Below are 5958 nucleotides of genomic sequence, written 5' to 3'. Positions count from 1 at the left end.
TGATGGGTATGCTTGAAGTGTAGAAAGAACCATTCTTGGAGCTACTCACTTGCTCTGGGGCAGCCCAAATCCCACCTTTTCTTTCCCAATTAACTCATTCCCAGCATTGACATTACTGGGAAAAATCCGCTGCCCCCAGAATACGCTCTTTGTGTTGCTGTTGAGTCAAAAGCCAGTGGCAGCAACATCAGCAATTTGGGGGGGAAAGGGATAATTTTGTTAGCGTAGCATTTTTGTGAGCTTGTAGGAAGTTGCCACTAAAATAGCCCTGATTTTTATTTTGCAAATGGTGACCACTTTGTTGCTAGGATTCCTTGGCGCTGAAGATGTAACTGCACGGCTTTCCTTGGAGCATCACCAGCAGATGTGGCTAGGGCTAAATTCTTCACACCACTCGCATACGTACCCGTGTGTTTTAGTGAGCAGCTTTCCCATCCTGCTGCGACGTGCGGCATATATATTGGCTGGGATCCAAATGTCTTTCTTTTCTGGGATTTCCTTTATTCCTGCTTGAAGAACTCAAAAGTATCCTGAAAGAGCTACTGCTGAATCTGAGATTTTAGAGGACTGGAGGCTCCTTCTGTCCTGACGTCTGCTTTCCTTTTCTTCAGATGGTGGCTTGAATTCATGCGGGTGAACGGTGTGAAATTACAGGCCGTCTTTGTATGGTACTTCAGGGGGGTCCTAGCATCTGAAATTCAGGTGAATCAGCAAGATTTGTGCCTTTTCGTGGTTTGTCTTGTCCTTGCGATAGGCTCTGCTGGGGAGAGAATTTAATGCTACCGTTTTGTGCATTTTCCCACCCTGAGACGTTCCCTCTGACAGCTCTGTTGGTGGAAGGAGGAGATTAAATCTCTGCAGGGACTTAAACAACGAGAAACCGAGCGATCCCTGCTCACCACAGGAGGGCAACTGCCGAAGCGAATGCCTGAGCCAGTGATGCTACGAACACGTGGAGTGCGTGCAGGTTATTCTTTTCAAACCAAGTAACATCATTTCTGCTTGGCATTGACGTCACGGCCCCTGCCTGCAGGAATTTTTCATTCTCACAGGAGTTTCATTGGCAGAAGAGCAAATGGTGCATCCAAAACATACATGCAGCAACCAATGTGCTACATGTTCAAGGACCGGAGGGAAATTCTCTTTGATGCAAAGTGGCTTTTTCTGTTGCCTTCTATCCCTTATACTTCCCTTTCTCTCCGTGCTGGCAGCCACGCTGAGAGCACTTGCTAGTGGCTCAGCGTGAGCTAGGGGTAATGGGCTTCTTGCCGTTCAAGATGGATGGCAGGAGGGATTTTGTTTCAGGATCCCCAGGAGAGAATTTATGAGGTGACTGTTGTAATATCTCCCTTTTCCCTCACCAGGCTTAATTATCAATGCCCCATACGGTGCCCAGATTGGGTCACATGGTGGAGGAGCACATCTGCCCGTCATACACCAACGTCTGGTTTAGTGCAGCCCTGCAGGCTCCTTCCTCACCACACTGATGAGTTTCTGACCTAGGAGTTCGTGTGGCCCCGGAAGGCAATAAGAGGTCGTACTCTGACTTTTCTCCTGCAGTTGTCTTCTCCCTGCTCGCCCCAGAATTTTTAGCAGGATCACCTCAGGAACTGGGAAATGATATCTGCACCCACGTCTGTCGTAGCTGCTTGGGGAAAGGGGGTAGAGATGCTCTTCTTGCATCATCCTTGTCCACTGCACAAATGGTGAAGCCTTTCTCAGCACCAGAGGTTGGTCCTGGTGACAGAGCTCACCTCAGTTATGGTTAACAGCAGAGCCTAGGGCTTGCCTAGCAAGGACTCCGTGGTCCTCTCTGTGTTGTGTCCTGCCATGTCCATCGGGAGGTGGAATATTTTCCACTGCCCTCTCTTGATCAAGATGGAAGAGATCTTGTAGGTAGAGACAAAAATCTGCTTTCATCCAGGCAGGTCACCACCTGCCGAAGTATGTGATTTGTGGTTATTGATTATTCTTTCCCTTTCATGTATCTCCTTAGGATATATTCATCACTTGTATAAATCTGCAGAGACAAATGAAATTACGACTGGCATTAATTTATCCATGTTTTTGTTCTTGCTTCTCTGCTTTTGTTTCTTTTCTTCCAGTCCTATGTCAATCTTTCCCCCACTCTTTTTTTCCCCATGGACAGGAAGATTATTCTTGCTAGAAAAGAGAGGAAAAAAAAAGAAAAAGGTGAGACTGACTTTTTGCTCACATGAGTAACCCCGAGCTGTGGGGTCATTTTGTTGTTGAAGACAGCGATAAAGTCACCCTGTAGCCCCGAAGCCAGGTCTTGGCGGAGAGCAGGAGCATGCTGTGATGCCGCACATCTTGCTGAGACACAGCTGCAGCGCCAGCCCTGCAAACACGCTGTCACCTCCGTGGGAGCCTCTGCCCCAATTTAGCACAACCTTATCCCAACCCCCAGGCTGCGGGGAGGAGATAGGGGCGTAGATCTGTTTTTTGGAGAAGCAGCAAGAAAGCAGCCGTTCAGGAGTACTGCTTTCCAGGTCGTAGATGGGCCGGGAGGACTGCTGGCTCATATGATGCTTTGGTGCTGTCAGGCTCGGTGCTTCCCCCGTTCATCCTCGCCCGGCTCCTTTCTCTCAGCCCGATTCCCTCCTGCCCCTGCCCAGGCTGGCTCGCCTCCGTCCTCCCCTGCCGGCGCCCTTCCCCTGCCTCGGTGGCACTGGCATTCGGAGCATGTCTAGGCTATCCTTTTCTGTCCTCCGCCTCATCCCACCCCTCGTGTTTCCCCCTCATTTCTCTATTTCCATTCGGGCCACGTCTTGGCTACCCTCTGTTCTCTCTCATTCTTTCATTTTAGACACGATAGCGTTTTGCTTCAACAAAATTGCAGCTCTTGAGGTCAGCCACCAAGGGCAAATGCATTTACACATGGGGTTTATAAGGACAGGAAACGCTTCCTGCGTGATTTCCCCGAAGGGGAATTTTAATGCTTTTGAAATTGGGGAACCCAGGTATCTGGCTGAGAACCAGACACAGACAGTCAAACTTGGGCCCCAAACTGTCTACAAAACAGACATTAGAATAAATTCATGCTGTGCCAGCTTATTTTCTGCTTATACAGCTCATGCTGGAGTTTTCAAGGAGACAGAATCATGAAGTCTGACAGAAGAGGAAAAAGCCGTTTTGTCAATAGAGAGCTACGGAGAAATAGTAAGCATAAGGCAAAATTATATATCAAATTTTTAAAGACTATGACTCCAAAATAGTTTGGGCCCTTTCCCTTGGACTTCACAGTCTATTTCTCCCCCTCTATTGGGATCAGTTTGGCAACTTTGCATTCAAATTTATTTTGCCAGTCAAAATCAGAATCTCAAACGAGAGGTTTGTAATCGTCACCGTAACCATTTGCATGCCGTAAGCAGTACTGAGGCAGCTAGAAAAAGAAGAGATGCTTCAAGCCCACACAGCCATACAGCTACGTTTGGAGTAGAATACAGCTACTGATGAATAGCACACAGCAAGGTAGGTGATAATGGGCTCCACTGAAGCTTTGGGAGGGTTTCTCTTAGCATTGTATCTAGAGCTGCATGTGGGATTACTCCTGGCGGCGAGCACTGGAAGTGTGAGGAGCACCTCGGTGTCCTCGGAACGCCCACAGCCTTGTTTTTTTGATTGACGCTTAGCTTTATGAAGACAGTTGTCTTGTATAAGTTAATGGGGTATTTAGCCATTAGATTGGCAGAGTTCTGCAGGAATAATTACCAGATTTGACACTATCCACTGGAATTAAGCATTAAATCGCTGCTGGTGACATTTACAGATGGCACAAACATTAGCAGGCTGGTCTGTAATGATCAGACGAGCACAGTCCTAACAGAGGGATCTGCTTCATTTGATAATTTCATTATTCAATCCAAAGCCAAATCTGAAGTTACACATTTCAGGGTGGAGAGTGCAGCCAGCCCTTCAGCTGTCCTCCGTAACAGTGTCTCAAAAAATACCTGGGAGCAAAGTGGGTGGGTAGTTGAACACGAACTCCCGGGGTGGTGCTGGGCAAAAATCTACTAATGCAACTCTTGGAGACAGTAAAAAGGGGGAATGAGTGGGAATAGGAGGTGATTTTATGTTTTGATATGATGCCAGTGAAATAAGTGCTGAAGTCCTGTGTCTGCTTGCAGGGTACACATTTGAGAAGGATCTAAAGATGCTGGAGAGAGAGTAGAGCACCAAAGAGAGCTAGAAAAAAGGCTGTGCAGTGAAGGACTTCAAGACCTTGACCCATTTAAATTGTCAAAAAGAAGGCTGAGAGGTGTCGTAATTAGAATGGAGAAGTATCTTCATAGAGAGAAGGCAGCGTATGAAAGGAGTCTTTCATCACCCGGAGAATGGGCATCCCCACTGCTGTGAATGGGGGCTGAAGTGAGATAGAATTACAATGGCAGTAAAATTTCATCACCAGAACAAATTACAAAGGGGACTGCAGGTTCTTCATTTCTTTTAGTCTATCAGTTAAAGCAGAGTGTCTTTATGGAAGATGAGCTTTTACCAACCACCAGTTACTGGGCTGCACGTAGGACTGTAGAATGAAATTGCGTTGCCTGTGCGATATAGGAGTTACAGAGAGAAGGCGTAGTGTCTCCCAGTCTTAAAGTGTAAATGTAGTTTGGGTTGTAATAGAAGCTGAACCTTCCTGACTCAGAATAGCCCTGCAAAGTCAATAGGAGAAATTTCTGTAAGTGCTAAAGAACCGTCTGGGTGTTTATGGTATCGTAAGTATCCCAGCCATCGCCACGGGACAGCCACGTGGCTAGTGGGTGAGTCCTGCTGTCAGATATACTCGTATCCGGAGGTCAGCAAAAACAGCGAGCCATCGCTGGTAAAACAGAGGCACCGGAGTTTCAGGTTAGGCACCCAAAAACCTGGGCTGGTGGAATCCGTCTGGGCTTCTGCGAGTGTGGCCCTTCCTCCTCCTGCTAAGGGGGGGGGCTCGCTTGGGAGAGTGGGGACGCCCAGCCTGCCTCCACCTGCGCCCCAGGAAATTCATTAGTTCTTTTGTACCCGTGGAGGAAGGGACCTAGGACCTAGAGACACAAGCACAATTTGGTCACCCAGAAATACGTTGTTCTGGTTCTTTAGCGTCGGTCTGACATTTCAAATGCACCCTTTAAGGAGAAATCAGGGTTGGGGGGTGTGTGTAGTTTTTTGCATTCTTGGCCACCCCCAATACAGTTGCTTGCAGGCTCACTTAGGACGGTTACCAGCTACAACTTACCTGCCGGTGTCTTAATGCTGGTCGCTTGCAAGGAGTCGAGGGGTGGGTCAGAGAACCAGAACCAGCCCCTTGCTTTTGCCACCAGAGCACGCTCGGCTCCAGCTGCTAAGCGGGGGACGTACCGGGCTGTGCGCTCCCCCTCCGCTCCCTCTCCACCCCTTTACACTATGCGAGATTAGCAGCCCAAATCTGCATGCTGCTACAATACAGAGCACGTTTTAATGTTTTTAATTACAGTTGCTGCAGCCAGAACCCGACCTGGCTGTTGTTGAGCCGGGACGAGCGCTGGGCGGGTGTGCCTGCGCAAGGGAGGCTCCACGCCAGTCCTCGCATACCTGCTTTTCATCTTGGGCATCTGCCATCGGAGGGTGTCTTTGAAGGCAATTGCCCTTTCAGCCACTGCCTGGATGTTTTATCATTTGCAAAGTAAGTTTTGCGCAGAACTTTCTTGAAGGAGAAATAATCGAAATGTTGCCAGCCTGGAAACTCCTGTCTGCTACAGGTGTCAGTTGAAATTCCAGTTCTCCGTTGGCAGTTAGGGTTTTCCAGACTATTTTCCAGCAACTGCGGCAACAAATTAAATAGCATCTATCATTTAGTGTCTCGGATGGCTCCACGCCACCAGACAGAAAACAGAGCATGGGAGGATGTGGAGCTGCCTCTTTGTTTTGTGTGATACACAGATCCTTTGCTCTGCCTGAGCTTTCTGGAAATGA

The sequence above is a fragment of the Fulmarus glacialis genome, unplaced genomic scaffold, assembly GCF_000690835.1.
Source record: "Fulmarus glacialis isolate BGI_N327 unplaced genomic scaffold, ASM69083v1 scaffold34669, whole genome shotgun sequence".
Lineage (NCBI taxonomy): Eukaryota > Metazoa > Chordata > Aves > Procellariiformes > Procellariidae > Fulmarus > Fulmarus glacialis.
This window is presented reverse-complemented; position numbering follows the sequence as displayed.